This window comes from Mauremys reevesii, linkage group 23 (assembly GCF_016161935.1).
Source record: "Mauremys reevesii isolate NIE-2019 linkage group 23, ASM1616193v1, whole genome shotgun sequence".
NCBI classification, from domain to species: domain Eukaryota; kingdom Metazoa; phylum Chordata; order Testudines; family Geoemydidae; genus Mauremys; species Mauremys reevesii.
The window spans coordinates 355,916-375,619 of record NC_052645.1 but is presented as its reverse complement, the minus strand read 5'-3'; the positions used below and the strand labels follow the sequence as shown (position 1 = coordinate 375,619).

Below are 19,704 nucleotides of genomic sequence, written 5' to 3'. Positions count from 1 at the left end.
GGCCTCAGGAAATGTCCCATAATCCCCTGAAGTCAAGTGCCCACTCTGGTCATTGTTTTGAAATCGGCTGCAGGCATGCGGATATCCCCTTTCAAAGCTCCGTTTCTTACAGCCGGCTGCTTATCTGCTCTGGGACAAAGCAACCATTAGTGTGGAGTGGTGCTGTTGTGAGTGTGTTTGAGAGAGGGGGGGTCTGCTGCTGTCCAAACACACAAGACAGCATGCTGAGACACTGTCAGCCCCCCAAACACACCGTCGCTCCCCCCACGTACACAAAACACACTTCCTGTCACACTCCACCCCCGTCCCCCATTTGAAAAGCACGTTGCAGCCACTTGCACACTGGGATAGCTAACACACTGCACTGCTCTCTGTGGCATTGCCAGAGCTGCTAATGTGGCCACTCCAGTGCGCTTGCAGCTGTCAGTGTGAACACACGGCAGCGGTTTCCCTGCTGTGGTTTCACTCCCAGTGCTCTACATCTGCAAGTGTAGCCAAGCCCTAAATTTGCCAGACCAACCGAACTCAGTAACTGCCCTCCACCACCATGTGCAGTAAGGAGGGGCATGGTGAAGCACACACCGCACTTGCTGGCTCAGCCTTGTGCATGGTGGGGTGGCCACCTCCCCGTTGATGAGACCTGGTCCCACCATCTCCGTGGAGCTCCAGGCTGCCCTGCTGCCATCCCTGTCTGTGTTGTCTTCTCTAGCAGTTGACTGGAAGGTGAGCATTGGCTGCATGCCATGTAGCTGTGTTGTCTCGAAGGGCGAAAGCAGGAGGAATGGTGCCTTCATAGCCCACCCAATATTCCATAACATAGTTAAGGAAAATATTTCTCAATGAACTCAGTAAAAGATCAGAAGCAGCCAGTGTCCACATCAGTCTACGAGCATTGGTATTTTCTTGAAATTTGTCAGACCAACCTAACTAACACCTAACACACATTTGAAGTTCTTCTTTTCACACTGTTGCTCATTCTCAGGTTCTGCTTTGTCTCCAGACAGATCCAGTCTCTTTCAGAACTGCCTTGCTCTTTCTGTCTCTTTCGCTCATGGATGTTTTGGAGTAAACACTCCCCTTCCCTCTATTCTCAGACAAACACTAGTATTAACTGTTTGCTGCTGATGGGTTTAGAAAGCGTTTGTCAAGTGGAAGATGCTGTTTCTGGGGGATTGCTCCCAAGATCCAGTACTTTGGGTTCAAACGTCTCTCAGCTTCCTTGGGGAAAATAACACCAAGGCTTCTTTGCAATCTACAAGAAGAAAGGAGTTTTTCCACCCCAGATGGGACTTGAACCCACAATCTCTGGCTTAGGAAGCCAATGCCTTATCCATTAGGCCACTGGGGCCCTGAAAAGCACTGCAAAGAGGGATGGAAATTCCCTCTCATGATTGCACATTCCTCATTCACTCAGAAGCCAAATACCCATTGAATGGCCTTACAGAAACGTCTGCATCCCCTGGCAGCGAGGCAGCTGGGCAGGTCGCTGACAGAGCTGAGCACCACCTTTCTGCCAGCCACCTTTAGAGAAGAACCCCACCCTAGAGTCACCCCTCCCTCCTTCAGCACCTCCACGGCTGTGGCTCTGAGTGGCAGTAGGATGATTAGGGGGCGAATCCGGGGCTGGAAGGGGGGTAAGGTCGGCCTGTAAGGAGGAACCAGGTGGGGCAGATCCAGGGGGAGGCTGTGGGCTGCTGGTCGGTTGTTGGGATCCGAGCTCTAGATCAAAGCTGCACAGTGACCTGACACCCAGGATTACAGGGCTGACACAGTGACCCCCTTACTGGCCTCGGTGACCCCCAAACCCTTGTTACTAAGGGCATTGAGGAGTCTCTGTCCATTAATAACTTCTGGGAGCTCCCCAGCAGGCTGCGGGCGTCAGCCGCCTCCTGCCTCACAGGTTAGACTCTTGGCGCTGTGCCAGCCGCCCCCTCGCTTGCAGGCCCAGTGTAAGAAGCAGGAGGCCTGGTGCTGGCAGAAGAGGGTTTTGATTAATCGACCTCTGTGTGATGGGCACAGGACGCTTCCACTCAGTAGCACAGCTGGGGGGGAGCAGGGAAGCAGCTAAGGGAGTCGGGTGCCTCCGGTGGGGGTGTGGAGCAGCCGTTCGTTTTCCTGTTCACACTCCTCTGCGGTGTGAAAATCGGGGAGGGGAGGCAGAAGCCCCACTTCCCTCCCTAAATGGCGCCCAGTGGGGGAAGCCAGGACAACAGGGTGGGGTGGCAGGTGGTGGCCAGACTCTCACCGCCAGGGTCTAGTCTAGTTCAGGGTCCAGCTCAACTTCCTCCCCATGCCACTGGCCTCCAGTCCCCTTCCCCCACCAGGTCAACCCGGGCACTAGGGCAGGAACGGGGTGAGGCAGCAAGTCAAGCTGAGCAAGGCAGGCAAAAGCGAGTCTTATCTTCATGGGCACCTCCCAATGACGTCCTTTTTGTGTGCAACAGCTGCAAAAACATCCCGGACAGAGAAGCAACAGGCCAAAACACTGGCATACAGCTGCCAAAGTAGCTCAGTTGGGAGAGCGTTAGACTGAACATCTAAATGTCCCTGGTTCAATTCCAAGCTTTGGCAGGTGTTTTCATCCTCTTTGTGCAGGGGCAGCTTGTTTTCTAGAAGCCCAGTGGTGCCTGCACCCAAGATGAGCAGGATTTCCCTGGGGTAAAGCAATTTTGGGGGCCCCTTCCATTAAAAAAAAAGTGGCAATACTGTATTCTCACGGGGCCCCTGCAGGGCCTGAGGCAAATTGCCCCACTTGCCTCCCCTCTGGGTGGCCCTGAAGGTGAGTCTCTGATCTTGGGCTCTGCTGTAGGAAAACATAGAATGGGCTTCTGCCCCTAGTTGGCCCACCTGACTTTTAACAAGGAGAGATGGGAGCTGTCTTTCCCAACATGGCAGGAAGAGAGCAAGGCAGGGTGACCCTCAGGAATGGTGCCAGAGGGCTGCTGGGCAGTGACAGGCAGGAATAGGGGATGAAAACTCCTCTGTGCAGCTGAGCAAGGGCAGTACCAGGGAAGGGGCATCTGTAAAAGTGGCCGTGTGGAAGGTGGAAGGGATTTGGGGGCCCAGGAGGAGGTGCTTGATGTTCAGTGCCTTGGAGCAGCTGGACTTAGCCATGGTGAGTGTTCAGGAAATGCCCATTAATAACTCTAGGGTAGCTCAATAGGCAGAGGGTGATTGGAGGAGGGGCCTCCTGGCCAGGGAAGAATGATGGGGCTGGAGTCACATTCGTGGTGCGAGTACAGAAGGTGGTGGAGCTCCGACCAGGGAGGGCATTTCTGGTGGGCTTTGTGCTCTGTGGCACTGGTTACTGCTATATTAGTGTGTATGGTCCCCAGTTAAGGCATGAGAGGGAAGATCAAAGGCTCCCTTCCTCTGGACTGCATGATGTTCGTTGTTGTTGTTTTGGGGGGGTTAATTGTGTCAGCCAGCCTGAGCACCGCTGGTCCTGTTTTCCCAACCGTCAGAGGAAACATTTTCACAATGAGCACTACCTGGCGCAGGTCGGCTTAGAGGAGCTCACTCCAGCCACAGAGGGGGTTCACCTTTCTGCGGGGACAGGCCAGGACTCGCATTGACCGGATTTATGCTTAGCTTTTGTATCTTTAGCACGTTGCTTCTCAGATTCTTTCTTGGCCTGACTTGTTACACTTTGACACTTAACAGGCCAGAGTTTGTGCACCTTCCTATTATCCTCACTAGGATCTGATTTCCAAATTTTGAGGAATGACTTTTTGCCTCTAACAGCCTCCAGTACTCGGCCGTTTACCTAGAGTGGCGTTCTGCTGGTCGTCCTATTGTCGTTTCTGATTTAGGGCAAACGTTTCATCTGAGCCTCTAATTGCGGTGTTTTTCAACAGTCTGCATGCTGCTTGCAGGCACCTAACACTTGTGACAGCAGCTCCTTTTAATTCCCACCTAACCATCTGTACTTATGCCGATAGGTCGACTTTAGGTCTTTAACTTTGAGCGGTAGCTGAGAAGATGGTAAATCGGGCAGAAACCCATTCGACAAACCTCTTCATTTCCTTGTTATTTCCTGACTTCTTCATTCATCCCCTTTTCCTTATTTCCTGGCTGAGGCGGCGGCCTGCTAGGGAGCTCCCCGGCACCTCTGGCTGCCTGGGCTGAAGGCAAGAGGCAGGCCTGGGCGTGGTGAGGGCCTCCTGTCCCGTAATGAGGCCGCAGTGCTTCCTGGTCCCCTTTTCCCACCCACACCGGCAGGCGGCTGCTGCGGGAGAACACGAGGGAGGCTCTCGGGATGCTAGGCAGCGCTGTGTGGCTGTCAGGGAAAAGACCCTTCTTCTCTAAAGATGGCTGGCAGAAAGGTGGTGCTCAGCTCTGTAAGCGACCTCCCCAGTAGCCTCGCTGCCAGGGGATGCAGACATTTCTGTAAGGTGCAGAAAGAGTTTATTTGGCTTCCAAGTTAATATGAGAAATATGCATTTAGGAGATGGAATTTCCATTTTTCCACAGGGCCCCAGTGGTCTAATGGATAAGGCAATGGCTTTCTAAGTCAGAGATTGTGGGTTCAAGTCCCATCTGGGGTGAAAAACTGCCTCTACATTGCAAGGAAACCTTAGCCTTATTTTCACCAAGAAAGCTGGGAGATGTTTGAACGCAAAATATTGGATCTTGGGAAAAATGCCCCAGAAATGGGCATCTTGACAAATGCTTTCTAAACCCCTCAGTAGCAAACAGCTAATGCTAGTGTTTGTCTGAGACTAGAGGGAAGGGAGTGTTCACTCCAACACCTCAGTGAGTGAAACAGACGGAAAGAGCAAGGCCATCCTGAAAGAGAATGGATCTGTCTGGAGACAAAGCAGCCCCTGAGAATGAGCAACAGTGTGAAAAGAAGAGGTTGAAATGTGTGTTAGATGTTAGTTAGTGTTAGAGGGTTTATCCCTTCACCCTCCCATTACCGGGTCCTTCTTGCGTACACACAGAGCAGCAATACGCAAAGTCCCAAGGTGCAAACAATTAGATGTTTATTGGGTTGAACTTCCAGCAAGCAACGATTCCAGTTTCCTTCCTCGGTGTCCCCATCCCAGCCCTGACACCACAGAGCCTTGCCTGTGTCCCTGTTCCCATTCTCCTCCTTGGCAAAACATAGGACATATGGTGACACATTTCCTGATAGGGCCAGGCATCAAGGTGGAAGGTGCTGATATTCCATTTGTCCCACTGCCCCGTGCGTAGTGCAGTGCCCTGCACCTTCTCTCATAGGAGCCTGTTCCAATTAGTGTTCCAGACTTCCCACTATAGTGGGCCCGAGAAGGTTGGGTCCAGGTTGTCTAGTGCAGGGGGGAGGGGCTTACTCCATTACTTCTCGGTTATTTCCATAGGCAACGTCACACAAGTATACTTAGCAATACACCAGCCACTGTAATAATCCACAGCAACACAGAGAGACCTGAGCACTGCAGCATGGTCCAGCATCCCGGCCACCACCGAAACACCTCCTCTCCTCCTTCGACGGGATCAAGCTCTTAACGTGTCCAGTTGCAATACGCTGCCACTGCAGGTTTTCGTGCTTTTGTCCATATCATAAGTCCATTGAATGTCCACAGAGAAATGGGTTATTGTCGAAACCAACTTAACCACATGGTGTGGAATCAGGCTGTATGCGCTGGTTCGATTATTCACAGCAGTAAGATTCACAGATCTATCTGTGCGCCAAAGCCCAGAGAGCAGCGTGTAGTGTGGAATTTGGTTAGGGGCTGGGGTAATTGTGCCCCCAGTAATATGTACATTTCCAGCAAAACACCTCAGACACAGTACACCCAATTGTCCACCCCTTACCATGGGCCATTGGGTGTGCTCCTCCACAACCATCAGGGAGGGCACATTCAAACATCTTCTCTGGATTTACACCATTTTACACACCTCCATTGATTCCCAGCGAGCAAATCCCTTCTCATTATTCCCATAGGGCTTGTGGGGCCCACCTTAGCTGCCGATTCACTTCCAGATACTACGGTAGCTATTACACAGGTGCTGGCCTCCTTGTCGAGCATTTTGAATGTCCACACACATCTTCCCCCAGGTCAGCCTTTTGAAGCCATCCCCACTCATGTCATGAGGTTTTTCTGTTCATTGAAACACAACAATGCTAACACCAAGACAAACACCACAGACAAGCAATACAAAACATAGATTCATGGTATTATGGTTTAGTCTTTTGCTGGCACCAGCTTGCTCGTAGAGTGTCTGAAAAACAAAGAAACAATGTCCACACACACACACACACCCCCGTGGGGACAGATTAGTGCTTAATAATAATAATACCACTTCCTTTTACAAATTTCCTTGCTAATTGCAGGAAAAACAGAAGAATTCCCTCCAGGCTGTCCTTATTTTGTTCTATAGTCAGATAGTGAATTACTCCCTCACTGGTCATTTATGAAATTCATGAAGTGGTGTGCCTCAGTTTCCCCTCTTGTACAACAGACCAAGTTTGCAATAGTTTCTCTGCTGTACCAAGCATTAAGTTTATCCTCAGGTAATAGCTGAGAGACAGCTTTAGATTTAGCTTTAGCACTGTACATACACACACACACTCCTTAGGGTTAACTGTCCCCTTATTTTCAGACTTGACTTGTTTTTCATCTCCCTTTCCTGGAGGGCCACAATCTGAGTCTTCCAGTAGCTTGTTTGCTGACCAGATGTATTTATTATTTGCAGCTCCTTTGTGCTGCCACTGATGAGCAGTTCTCTCCTTCCCCATCAGCTAGGTCATTTGCATTCACACCGGCTTTCGGGCTTGGCTTTTGGATCCAAAGCCATCAGCAGCTCAGAGACTGTCTTAAAGGGACACAATCAACTTCCACCTGAGTTCTGATTACTTTCCACTTTCACCTTCTGCTTCAAAACACACAGATCTGAAAAAGAAACCACAACCTATTGTGGATCCCTTTGGAGCCCTAATAGGGTTTGAGCTAAGTACCATGTTTTGTTTGCATTTCTTTTACCCTTTCTCCAATATACACTGCACACGTCCTGGGAAAAAGCACATTCCTTCCATAGTTTAACCTTCATGACATTATATTACAAACCATAAGTCTCAGTTTAGGTTTTTAAAACCTTACAGAATTACACACAACATTTTGTTTTGTCTAACAGCCCTTGCACTGCAATAATTTTTTTTTACACAACTGTACCCCGATTACACGTCCATCTTGTACAACCAGAGCCAGCCAGGGGCAGGCAAGTTAAGTGCCAATAGAAACCCCTGACATTCCTTTAGAGATTTTGCTTACATTACCCAGGAGTCAAATCATTTTGATGAGATTATCTCCCCGCCTGCTGCCTGCAGCTGTCCCCTATAGACCATTTCTGTGGGCAAAGGGCCCATTTCCCCTCAGAATGGCTGTAAAGGCTTCTCGGGACAAAACAGAGTGATGGTAGCAGCCACTTTACCTGACCCTCTTGTATAATTTAATTACTAAGCTTCCATCCAACGTGAGTGCACAGAGCTGCACATACAGTTACCTTTATATAACTGGGTTTTATTATTAAACCAAAAACTGCCTTCTTGTAACACCACAACTGTTGCCTTTTGCTATTTCCACAACTCACAAATGTTTACTTTCCTCCAAACTCTGTATTATTAATTTTTGCAAAACCCTGGGCGGCTGCACTGCAGTGCTGGGGTGACTCTGGGGAGAAGCTGCGGTGGAGCAAAGGAGAGCAGGGGCAGGAAGGACCCGGGGTCACTGTTCACATTGTGAACTGCACAATTTCCAAATTTGGGAATGTCCGAGAACAATTCTAAGGGGAAGGTGAATGCAGAGCAGTGACACTGGAGGTGCCCAGACCTCCAACGGGGGTGGTGTGGAAATTAATAATGGGAAGAGCATTTGCAAAATTAGTCGTCACTGACAAGATTTGTCTCTTCTTATTTCCGGTTGCGGTGTTATTTAGCGGAATCAGGACATATTTTTACTATGTTAATTAAACACATACTTTTATTTAACTGAGCCAAAAACTTAGTGTCACTTATTTTTTTCTCTGTCCTAACAAGAACTAAATGAATTTTGTGACTTTCTGGAAAGTGCAGCGAGATTAAATGTGGGGAATTCAGTCTCTGTGTTTGGAGCTGATGTTTTCCTCTCACAGGTCAGTGCCTGCATTGAAATACCAAGAGGGATCTAAGGGCTGGTGTACGCTGGGCACAGGGGTGTTTGCAGAAGGGGCGGGGCCTCAGGTGGAAGGGGCGGGGCAGGGCGTTAGTCTCCCCCAGCTGGCGGTTCTCGCCCTGCCCATGGTGTTGCAATGAAAGAGGCTGCCCAGTCTGCACTTGTAGCGAGGTTCCCCCACTAGGTGTCCGCAGGAGACAGGCAGGTGACTGCAGGGGAAGTGGCGACACAGGAGCTCTCAGCAGCAGGGTGATGGACAATGCCGTGGAGCAGCAGCGACGCAGAGTGAACAGGGCAAACCGAGAGCCAGTTGAAGGAGTGGCAGCAGCAGAAGCTGAGAGTTTGCTTGATGCCTTCGCCCGCTGCTGTTTTCTGCTGGTCGCTGGGTGACAGTTCCTGCCTGTGGCAGCTGGGGGCTGCGGGGTCCCCTCGCTGCCTGTGGCGGCCAGGATCCGGGGGGGTCCCCTCGCTGCCCATGGCACCCAGGGTCCATGGGGTCCCCTCGCTGCCCATGGCGGCCGGGAGCTGGGGGGTCCCCTCACTGCCCGTGGCACCCGTGGTCCATGGGGTCCCCTTGCTGCCCATGGCACCCGGGGTCCATGGGGTCCCCTCGCTGCCCATGGTGGCCAGGAGCTGGGGGGTCCCCTCGCTGCCTGTGGCGGCCAGGATCCGGGGGGGTCCCCTCGCTGCCCATGGCACCCAGGGTCCATGGGGTCCCCTCGCTGCCCGTGGTGGCCAGGAGCTGGGGGGTCCCCTCGCTGCCTGTGGCGGCCAGGATCCGGGGGGGTCCCCTCGCTGCCCATGGCACCCGGGGTCCATGGGGTCCCCTCGCTGCCCCTGGTGGCCAGGAGCTGGGGGGTCCCCTCGCTGCCCGTGGCGGCCGGGGGCCATGGGGTCCCCTCACTGCCCATGGCAGCCAGGGTCCATGGGGTCCCCTCGCTGCCCGTGGCGGCCGGGGGCCATGGGGTCTCCTCGCCGCCCATGGCGGCTGGGAGCTGTGGGGTCCCCTCGCTGCCTGTGGTGCCCAGGGTCCATGGGGTCCCCTCGCTGCCTGTGGCGGCCGGGGGCTGTGGGGTCCCCTCACTGCCTATGGCGCCCGGGGTCCATGGGGTCCCCTCGCTTCCCGTGGCAGCTGGGGGCCACGGGGTCCCCTCGCTGCCTATGGCGCCCGGGGTCCATGGGGTCCCCTCGCTTCCCGTGGTGGCTGGGGGCCATGGGGTCCCCTCGCTGCCCATGGTGGCCATGGTCCGTGGGGTCCCGATGGCAGCTGGGGGCTCTGGCATCCACCTGCAGTGGCTGGGAGCTATGGGGCCATCTGCAATGGCATTTGGCTGAGGCTTCTCCTCACCCCCGATGGTGACTACGCACTCCAGGCTCTGCCTGCGGTGTCTGAGAGCTGGGGGCTTCCTCACTTGCCTGTGTCAGCTGGGAGCTCCAAGGAGCTGCAGAGTCTATTAGCAATGACGTGGGGCTGCAGGGTCCTCACGCCATCAATGCCTGCTGGGAAATCCTGGGTCCGCTCACAGCGGCTGGGAGCTCTGGGGTCTACTTGTAGGAGCTGGGAGCTGCAGGGTCCATATACAGTGGTGTGGGGCTGTGGGGGCTTCCCCGCCACCCATGGCTGCAGAGGTAGTATATATATTGTGTGAATGGTGCTCACATAACACAGAGAAAGTTGCCTATGCAGCTCACAATAGTAAATAAAGTCAGACCAGAAGTTCTCTTCTTTCCAAGTGGGAATTGTGCAGGGAGGAACAACAGACCTAGTGCAGCTGTGTTGCCACTGTCTGCTAGCACTGAAATGGTTCAGAGTGCCTTGGGTCAAGTGGCACCAGTTCTAAAAGTAAGGGTGATTTAGTGCTGTGGTTCTCAAACAGGGGTATCCAATGGTCTTCCAGGGGGTACAGCAACTCATCTAGATATTTGCCTTGTTTTACAACAGACTACATAGAAAGCACTAGCAAATTTGTAACAAATTAAAATTCATATGTTGATCTGTTTATACTGTTCTCTATATACACTGAAATGTAAGTACAATACTTATATTCAAGGGATTTATTTTTATAAATATTGCATCTGATTTTGTAAGCAAGTAGTTTTTAAGTGAGGTAAAACTTGGGGGAATGCAAGAGAAATCAGACTCCTGAAAGGGGTACAGGTGTCTCTAAAGGTTGAGAGCCACTGATTTAGTGCAGGTACCACCGGTAACATAGAACCCTGCAAAAACTTCTAGTGCAGATGAACTTGAGAGCAAGCCAGAGAGAAACAGCTGCGGAGCATGCTAGAAAGGGCTGACCTGTCCGCATTGTCTGTGCCTGACAGGCGGTCATGTGGTACAGAGGAGCCTGTGAGAGGTATCCCAAAGCAAGAGGGTTTGATTAGTTGCTAGGAGCTCCACATGCTAATCAGGAGGTGTGTTTCTGTAAATAGCGACATAAACATCTTCTAATGGCCAGTGTGCTAAAGCTGTCTCAATTGTGCTTTAATGAAATGGGGACCTGGTTTTAGATTTTTGTTCTTTAATTCTCTGGGGGTGAAACCCATTGTATGAAAACATTCACCGTGGGATTAAAGCTTGTGCATATTAGCCTGGATGTGTAGCCGAGGACAGTTTTGTTAAGACTGTACTTTCAGGGATCATTTCTATAGTTTGGAACTAGAGAAGTGTGGTTGAAAGTGTATGATCTCGCTAACCACGAGGATGAGTTAAAATGTTCTTTTCTGAGCATGAAGTGAGTGGATAGTATTGCTTTAATGTATCTGCTGTCTGCTAGTGATGAGTGTTCTTGTTTTCCTTTTGGGAAGCTGAGAGGAAAAGAGCACAGACTGAGTGGTTAGTCCTTATAAAACAAGTTTAAAAATAAATGTTTTGGCTTTTTTTTGTATTATCTGAACTTGTTTAAAGCTTTTCTTCAGTTCTCTTTAAAAAAAGTAAAGGTAGTGTGAAAATGGTGTTTTAGAAGTTTCTAGTTCAGTACTTACTGAAAGAGTTTAAAGATTTCTTTATGCTGCTCTCTCTTTTTTTTCTTGTAATCTATTTCAGTATTTAGGTAGGGTTCTGTGTCTGCACGTTCTTTTCCTTTTCCATTTGCCTCTCCACTTCTCTCTTCTTCCCTTCCCATTTTTTGGGAAGCCCCTATTTTTACTTCTCCTGCTCTGGCAGGGTGCAGTTGCTCTTGGCCCCAAGCACATCAGACAATCCACACAGGATCTGAGAGTAGCTGTCCCTTGGCCGTATAGTGGGTAGAGGTTCTAAAGCTGTCTCAGGGTATGTCTACACTATGGGATTATTCTGATTTTACAGAAACCAGTTTTGGAAACATATTATATAAAGTCAAGTGCTGCGGCCACACTAAGCACATTAATTCGGTGGTGTGCATCCATGTACTGAGGTTAGCATCGATTTCTGGAGCATTGCACTGTGGGTAGCTATCCCATAGTTCCCACAGTCTCCCCCACCCATTGGAATTCTGGGTTGAGATACCAGTGCATGATGGGGCAAAAACAGCATCGCGGGTGATTCTGAGTAAATGTCATCAGTCAATCCTCCCTCTGTGAAATCAATAGCAGACAATCATTTTGCTCCCTTTTCCCTGGATTGCCTGAGCAGACACCATAGCACGGCAATCATGGAACCCGTTCAGCCTTTTGTCACCGTCACTTTATGTCTACTGGATGGTGCTGACAGACGCGGTACTGTAACACTACACAGCAGCATTCCCTTGCTTTTGCAAGTTAACAAAGATGGTTACCAGCCATACTGTACCATCTGCTGCTTTGCAAGTTTACAATGATAGTTACCAGTTATACTGTACTGTCTGCTGCTGTCCTGGATGCTCCTGGCCGGCCTAGGTGAGGTTGGCCAGGGGTATATGGACAAAAATGGGAATGACTCCCCAGGTCATTCTCTTCTTTAAGTTTTGTCTGAAGGGAGAGTCAGTCCTGCCTAGACTATCAGGCAAGCCTCCTAAAGAACCAGAGAGACAAACGGTCATTCCAGCTCAGAGCCCCAGACATCCTGCAGAAATGATGGGCTGCATGCCATTCTAGGGGGTGCCCCTGCAACAACCCCATCCATTGCTTCCCTCCTCCCCCACCCCTCCTGGGCTACCGTGGCAGTTATCCCCCCATTTGTGTGATGAAGTAATAAAGAATGCAGGAATTTGAAACAACACTGACTTTATTGCCTCTGCAAGTAGAGTTCAAAGTGGGGAGGGGAGAGAAGCCTCCAGCTGCTATGATATTCCAGGCAGGACTGAATCTCCATTAGACAAAGCTTAAAGAAGAGAATTACCTGAGAATCATTCCCATTTTTGCCCAGGCACCCCCAACTGACCTCACCAAGACCTGCCAGGAGCACTCATGGGACAACGATGAGGGATATCAGTCCTACCATACCATCTAGAGAAGGGAAGGGGACACTGCTGTGTAGCGCTGCAGCACCACATCTGCCAGCACCATCCAGTAGACATACAGCGACATTGGAAAAAAAGGCAAGAAATGATTTTTTTCCCTTTGCTTTCATGGGGAGGAAGGGGGACAACATATACCCTGAACCACCTGCAACAATATTTTTGACCCTTTAGGCTTTGGGAACTCAGCCAATAATTCAAATGGTTTCGGAGAGTGCAGGAACTGTGGGATAGCTACAGACGTCAGTTGCCCCTCCTCCATGAGCGTCCATTTCATTCTTTGGCTTTCTGGTACGCTTGTCTCAGCTCTCAGCTCTTAAGTTTCAGCACTGTGTCGAGTCCCTGTTGTGGCCTCTGTCTATCATGGCCTTGGAGATTTTTCAAATGCTTTGGCATTTTGTCTTTTGGAACAGGTTCTGATAGAACAGATTCATCTCCCCATACAGAGATCAGCTTCAGTATCTCCTGTACGGTCCATGCTGGAGCTCTTTTTGGATTCTGGGACTGCATGGTCACCTGTGCTGATCGGCACTCCATGCTGGGCAAACAGGAAATGAAATTCAAAAGTTCACAAGGCTTTTCCTGTCAACCTGGCCAGTGCATCCGAGTTCAGATTGCTGTCCAGAGCGGTCACAATGGTGCACTGTGGGATAGCCCCCGGAGGCCAATACCATTGAATTGCGGCCACACTAACCTAATCCGAAATAGCAATACCGATTTCAGCGCTACTCCCCTCGTCGGGGAGGAGTACAGATACCGGTATTAAGAGCCCTTTAGATCGATCTAAAGGGCTTCGCTGTGTGGACGGGTGCAGGGTTAATGCGATTTAACGCTGCTAAATTTGATATAAAATCGTAGTATTGACCGGGCCAGAGAGAGCAGCAGGTTTCCCCTATTGTTTCCCGCTCTTGTTTTCTTGATTAGTTTCTCCTCTACACCAACTTGTTTGGTTTCTTTCTCAGCCTGGCTAGCTCAGTTAGTAGCGCATCAAACTTTTAATCTGAGGGTCCAGAGTTCAAGTCTCTGGTCAGGTGATAAACTACTGCCCAAGATCTTAAACTGTCTTTCTCATGTCCTCTTTGTTACTTTTTCTCTTCAGGATTTTCCCTTTCCTCAGAAGGGCCTTTTTGTGTGTGGGTTTGAGGGGGCAACTTCCTGACAGCCCCTCTGTCCTTGCAGCCTGGAGGAATAAAGGTCTCTAGGCATAGAGCATGTTCCTCCCCTGCACGCGTCTTGTATACGCACACACACACACACACACACACACACACACACACACACACACACACACCTGAAAATCCCTAAGGAATTAGAATCACCTGCTGCCTTCCCCTTTCCTGTTGGATCCCCAAACAAGGATGCTCTTCAGCTTAAACCCATGTCCCCTCTTTTCCCAGTGCCCCTCAATCCCAGCCCTCAGTCCCTCCTATGCTCACTGCTCCTCACTCCCAACCAGAGCCTGCTCCTCTTCACCCTTCTCCTCTGTCCCAACCCACAGCCCCCTCCTATTCCCAGTGCCCCTCAATCCCCATCCACAGGCCCCCTCCTCCTCATGCTGCTCCTCAATCCCAACCCACGGTTCCCTCCTTCCCTCCAGCAGCAGGTGCTTCAGACCCCCTCAGGAAGATTTTCTTGCAAGGTTTCGTGTAGGAGTCTGCATGTGGATTTTACAATATGTTGGAAATCTGTTGGGTTGCTTGCCGAAATGATCACTTGTGGCTGGTGTTGGATTCCCAGTCTCCATGTTACAGGGGCAGGAGAAATAAAGGGTTTTTATCCTTGTTGTGTGAATCAAGGGCAGCACAACTGTGCTTGGCAGACCCCGATTGAGGACTCACCCTCAATTCAATAGCACTTGCTAGGCAGGGGACAGGGTTCCAAAGCCAAGTGGGCCAAGCTCTGGGTCTCAATACTAAAATTGAGGTGTTAGACCAACGTTAGGACAGGGTGGCTGTGGAGGATGAGTGAGTCCCTAGACAACATAGTGAGTATGGAGCCTTCTTATTTCCCCCTTTTCCACCCAGGATGGGGTGAACTGTACAGAGGCACCTCTGGGCTTGCACTGACTAAGGACAACAGCTGTGAGTGGGGTGCAGAGAGGATGGCTCATGTTAAAGGACGTTTGGTTGCTGGACTTACGACCTGTAGGAAAAGGACACTGTCCAGCTTATCTGGGGGGTGAGTCTTTCCCTCGTGGTTTACATTTATGTGTTGGGGCTGCTGACATGACTTCTGCTAACCCTGGGCTTACATTGCAGTGTAGACATACCCTGAGAGGGCATCTAGACTGTGATAAAATCCCGCTGGCCCGGCTGGCCTGGATGAGCTGATTTGGGATCCTGGAGCTCATACTGGAGCCCAGGCTTGGAGACCCTCACCCCTCATGGGGTCTCGGAGGCTGGGCTCAAGCCCAATTCTCTACACTGTAATTTTATAACCCTGCAGCACAAGCCCCACAAGCCTGAATCAACTGACCCAGGGCTTGAGAATAGTGACGTGGGTGTGTTAATGGCAGTGTAGACATAATGCTAGGCTATGTCCACACTGCAATGAAACACCCATGGCTGCCCTGTGCCAGTGCAGGCTCCCAGGCTAGGGCTCTGGGGTGGTAAATTTGCACTGTAGACATCTCAGATCAAGCTCAATACTGGGCTCTGGGACCCCACGAGGTTGGGAGGGAGTTTAGCAAGCAAAAAAGGTAAAATGTCAGTGGAGTATTACCCCGGACTCAATGGCAGTTCTCCATTGGTCTGTCTGCTTTGGGGCAGGGACAATAACACGTCCTGCTGCATTCGTTATTTCAAAGGCGGTTTAGGATTTTCTTTCTCACACACGGTGCACGAAGCAGGACTCAATCCTCGGTGTAAACTAAATGAGCCGCTCACAGATTCTGGCAGCCACAATGAGCATTTGCTGTGAGCCCAGACCTGCCCCTGTCCCAGAGGAGGGGATCATCTGTGAGAAGCTGGACCACTGACCTATCAGCTCTTAACTCCCAAACTTTCAGTAATTCTGTTATCAGTGCTTGTGAGTATAATCTAAACAGCCATACTGGGCTGGACCAAAGGCCCATCTAGCTCTGTGTTTTGTCCTCTGACAGTAGCCAATACCAGGTGCCCCACGAGTTATACAACAAGTCACCACTGGGAGTTGAACCCAGGATTTCCTGTTTACAAGACAGGCACTTTAGGCAGCTAAGCCATGGTGCCTACCTGTGGCTAAACTACCATGTCTGCCCACACCAGACTCCCTGCCATCCCCACTGGGGCCTGACAAACTTTGGTTGTGTTTGGATTCTGCGAAGCAGAGGAGCAGGTCAGGTTTTCCTTGCAAGCTGTGTGTGTGTGTCACGGGTGTGGGAGTCCGGCCCTGCACCCCTCTTCCTGAACTCACAGTGACTCTCAGCCAGCCAGTAAAACAGAAGGTTTATTGAACAACCGGAACACAGGATACAGCCCAGCTTGTGTGCAGAGCCAGGACCCCTCGATCTGGCCTTTCTGGGGGTTCAGGGTGCTTGGATCCCAGCCTAGGATCCCCTGAAACCCACCTCCCAGCTCCCAAAACCGAGGAATGCCTCCACTCCCCCGTTCCCTTTTGTCTACCTCCAGCCAGAGGTGAGACCTCCCCTCCCCCAGGCCAGGCTCATGTTACAGCTGCATACCTGTCTCTGCCTACCCAGCACACAGACAGCCCCTGCTCCTTCACAGTGTGTGTGTGTGAATCTTTGGCCAGGTCTGCACTACAAAGTTATTTCAGCATCATTATATTGCTCAGGTGTGTGAAAAACACACAACGCTCCCTCGGTCGGCAGCTTGTGGCTGGTGCACACACTGCAATGCCATGTCTGGTGACAAAACTTCCCTCTTTTGGTGACAAAATAAAACCACCTTGACAAGAGGTCTAGAGCTTTTTGCAGCAAACTCAAAGTGACAAATTGTCAGTCTAAATGCTGCTGGTCATTATATCACCATAACTGGCCTCCACCAGTATCCCACCATGCCTGCCGTGAAATCACCTGCCCTGCATTCCTGCTACAGAGGTTGGGTCCCTCCCCTTTCATAGCTCCAGAAAGTTCTGACAGCTGAGCTGCTATTTACACTGGAATTAGGTTAATATAACTGCATTGTCAGCCTAAGTAATGTAATTACTCCAACCTAATTTTGTAGTGTAGACCTGTCCAAAGAATCACACACACACCTTGGGACCAAAACTTCACCTACTCCTCTGCTTTACAGAATCCAAACATGAGCAAAGCTTGTCAGGGCCCAGTGGGGATTGGCAGAGATTCAGGTGTGGGCAGACACAATGGCTTAAATAACCACAGGTGTCATAGTTTAGCTGATTAAAGCACCTGTCCTGTAAACAAAAGATTCTGGGTTCAACTCCCAGTGGTACCTTGAGGAGTGGCTTTTGGGGCACCTGGTATTGGCTACTGTCAGAAGACAAGATTCAGAGCTAGATGGACCTATGGCTTAAATTACACTCACAGGCACTGATAATAGAGTTACTGAAAGTTTGGGTGTTAAGAGCTGATAGGTCAGTGATCCACTCCCCTCAATGAGGTTTTACCATTTCCACTTGCTAAACTCCTTCCCAACCTCTATAAAATTACAGTGCAGACATATGGGCTTGAGCCCAATCTCTGAGGCCCCATGAGGGGCGAGGGTTTCTGAACCCAGGCTTCAGTGTGAACACAAATATCTGCACCACAGTTTTTAGCCCCTCAGCTTTAGCTCCAGGAGCCCAAGTCAGATGACCCAGGGCAGCCCTGCTGCCATCTTTATCCCAGGAGAGATGGACTCTAAGGGTACGTCTCCACTGCAATGGAAGCCCAGGTGTGGCACGCTGTGCTCAAAGCAGCACCCTGCAAGTCCCATATTCACCACTCTCATATAATGATGAGATGGTTTGTACAAAGTCTGCCTGGTGAGGTGTCATTTCAAAAGTCTTGATCTGTTGAACATTAATATCGTGTTGGATTGTGTGTGCTCGCATTGGTTGGGAAGTTATGAAGTTTTGCTCTGTGTGCGTTACTGAGATATGTTATGAGGTTGGGAAATGCCCCCCACCAGCCTTTCAGGTGCGACAAGGGAGGAGCCGGACTCGCTGCTGGCCCATTGAAGGGATCCACACTCCCAAGGACTACCCCAGGAACCGTGTACAATGCAGGCTTCTCCGAGATAGCACAGCGAAAATTGACATTGCTTGACTCACATCGTAGCAAAGGAGCTTCCTAGCAAGTTGGAAGAAACTATGAAAGGGAGGAAGAGACATCATGACTTGGCCTCTCTCCCCCACACCTCAATACCTGTAAACACATCTGGAGGACAAACACTGAACTGAGATGAATCAGAAGAGAATAATAATAATAGATTCAAATCAACGTCCCCAAACAGACTAGTATGGGTGTTTCAGCAGAAAATTTTCAGTCTGGGGAATTTTGTTTTCTCAGTCAGACCTTGCCAAGGGAAGCAGGGAGAAAATGTTGGAGTTGCCTCCTTCAGAACAGCTTGGTCTAGACACTAGCTCTGGTTCACTGCTCTGGCCTTGCTCGGGTTGAGGATATTTTAATAATTTGGGGAGGTGCCAGGGTGGTTGAGGGAGATGAGGAGGATGTTCCCTTTTGAGATAAAAACTAAGAAATACAGAACTAGAGAATTTTTTTTTTTTTAGAAATCTGGGATTTAGACATTTTATTTAAAGTAAGGGCGTTCTGAGTTTCTGTTTGCAAGAAGTACCATTGTTTGATCTGTCATTGTACCAAAGGGGGAGATGGTTGTCTATAAAGGATGGGTGAAGACTAAATGCATCCGATGAGGATGGGATTCGAACAGCGTGTAGAGCACAATGGATTAGCAGTCCATCACCTTAACCACTCAGCCACCTCATCAGAACTGTAAAGAAAAGGACAGGAGGAGAAATCTAAGGCCGGCAGAGACAGGGCAATAAGGCATTTTTAAATACTAAGCGGAAGCAGGGGCTGAATAGGCTCCCTCCTCACATCTAGTGAGGAGCTGGGAAAGACTTCAGGAACAGACGATGTTTGCATAGACAAACCTACTCTGCCTAGATATGCAGCATGATGGGGCCACTTTCCCAAAAATGACCAGTTTTGGCTGGTGGCAGGTTACAAATCACTTTAGGATTGAGTGGAATGAAATGTTATTATCCTTCCTGCATGAGTGAAGGGCAGCAGAACATACCTAGTCGGTCCTGATGGAGGGGTAGGTGGGTGAGGAATAGCTTTTATTGGACTTCATAGAAGTGATTGAGAACGTCACCCTAAACCAGTGGTCCCCAAACATTTCACACTGTGCCCTCTTATCCAGTTGGGGGAGGGCAAAACCAGAGCTTGAGGGATTCAGCCCTGGGTGGTGGGGCTCAGACTTTTGGCTTCAGCCCCAGGCCCTAAGTCTAATGCCAGCCCTGGTGACCCCATTAAAACAGGGTTATGACCCACTTTGGGGTCCTGACTCACAGTTTGAGAACCACTGCTCTGTGCTAAAGGGAGAGAGTTTTCCTGTGGGTGTAGTTAATCCACTTCCCCAAGAGATGGCAGCTATGTCAGTGGGAGAAGCTATATCGGTGGGTGTGCAAGCTGTGGTGTTTGCCACATTTAACAAGTTTAATCAAATCCCATTTTTAAAACCATCTGTAGCCTGGGAATGGCAAAGGACCTCGATGAAGGAGGGTCTGTCCTTTAAAGTCCTGGAGATCATGAGTCCATGCTTTTGCCAGCATGGGAGTATAGCTGAGTGGTAAAGTGCTTGATTGCAGATCAAGTGGTCCTTGATTCAACCCCCAGTGTTTTCTTATAACCTTCTTTCTTTTTTTAAAAAAAGGAAAACATTTTCATTTTCATTCTCCATTCTGTTCAGGAGCTCCACTGTACAGGGTTGCTTGATATGGATGTAAACACTCAACATTTCACTGTCCAAATGCATAAATACCTAGCAAAGCTGTCTATCAGCTGAAATCAGTTTCAGTCCTCAAAGTGTCAATTTATGTTTTCATCAATTAAACAAAGGTATCATATGAATGTACATTTGCAGATCCCTCTTCTCCAGGAGCTGTGCTGTGCAGAAGAACAAGAGTCACATCCAGCTGCAGTTCAGGAGTCTGATAACCAAAGAGCTGTTGCCAGCTCAAAGAGCCTG

General features: G+C 50.0%; 2 non-coding genes across 2 annotated transcripts; one reads left to right on the top strand and one right to left on the bottom strand.

Annotated features, from left to right (window-relative positions):
* Positions 1-1,275: 1,275 nt before the first annotated feature.
* TRNAR-CCU lies at positions 1,276-1,348 on the bottom strand. The gene has a single exon. It is a non-coding gene; the product is annotated as a tRNA-Arg (tRNA).
* A 9,405-nt stretch (positions 1,349-10,753) lies between these two features.
* On the top strand, positions 10,754-10,970 carry LOC120389520. The gene has a single exon (XR_005590992.1). It is a non-coding gene; the product is annotated as a small nucleolar RNA U3 (small nucleolar RNA).
* The last annotated feature ends 8,734 nt before the right edge of the window (positions 10,971-19,704 follow it).